Here is a 1,087-nt window from a genome sequence, read left to right as displayed (position 1 = left end):
TGCTGGGCACTGGGCTCACAGTGGCATTCATCATCTCATTCACTTCTCCTAAGAACCCTGCATGGTAGAGTCTATCAATATCCACCTTGCAGATATGAAGAAACTGATGCATAAAAATAATTAAGTGATACTCCCAAGATCACTCAACTAATGAGTGGTAGGTCTGGAAACATAATCCAAGTCTTCCATCTCAAGCACTGTTACACTGCCTCCCTAAAGTAGTGTGGACCCAACTTGAAGGGTTAGGATAGGAGCTGAGTGAGAACACACCTGAAAATCGCCTCGCACAGCACTGCCCCAGCGTGGGCTCTCAGTCAGCTACAGGCAACGCACGGAACGCTGAGGACTGGGGAGCCAGACTCTCAAATTGCAAAGGAGTCTCTCCACAAGATAGAGCTTAATATTTTTTGAGGTATATTTGGCAGTTTAAATGGTAGATTTTATGTATTTTCATAAGGTTCCATGGTCTATCATGTTCTTACTGTTCAGGGAAAATCAGTTCATTAGGGTGTTATATTGAGAGATTGAGTTGTTGTTGAAGTGAGTATACTAAGCAGTATTTGCTTAGTTTTTTCCCCAGTTTTGGGTCTTGCTCCCATTCTCAGAATATTTCTATACTATACTACAAGAAAGGACAGAGCAGTAGAAACTATTTCACTTAGCAGAAGAAGAAGGGAAAAAGAAAACAACCCTTTGTGCAATAATTCTGAGCTTCCTTTCCAAGGTAGCCTATTACTTGCCAGCCAAAATCATAGCATGTAAGATGTTACAAGAAAACATGAATATACTTTTTGGCCAACCCAATATTTGCCATTTGAAGTCAATCATTTTCACATCTGGCCAGTAATCTTGCCTGGAAAATCCCATGGATGGAGGAACCTAGGCTGCAGTCCATGGGGTCGCTAAGAGTCGGACACGACTGAGCGACTTCACTTTTTCTTTTCACTTTCATGCATTGGAGAAGGAAATGGCAACCCACTCCAGTGTTCTTGCCTGGAGAATCCCAGGGATGGGGGACCCTGATGGGCTGCCGTTTATGGGGTCGCACAGAGTCGGACATGACTGAAGCGACTTAGCAGCAGCAGCA

The 1,087-nt window shown here is 43.7% G+C and overlaps 1 gene segment (V, D, J or C); it reads right to left on the bottom strand.

Annotated features, from left to right (window-relative positions):
• The window catches only part of LOC104982073, an 8,892-nt gene that overhangs the window by 867 nt on the left and 6,938 nt on the right, over window positions 1-1,087 (bottom strand).

The sequence above is a fragment of the Bison bison genome, unplaced genomic scaffold (assembly GCF_000754665.1).
Source record: "Bison bison bison isolate TAMUID 2011002044 unplaced genomic scaffold, Bison_UMD1.0 scf7180017864526, whole genome shotgun sequence".
Classification (NCBI taxonomy): domain Eukaryota; kingdom Metazoa; phylum Chordata; class Mammalia; order Artiodactyla; family Bovidae; genus Bison; species Bison bison.
This window is presented reverse-complemented; position numbering and strand designations above follow the sequence as displayed.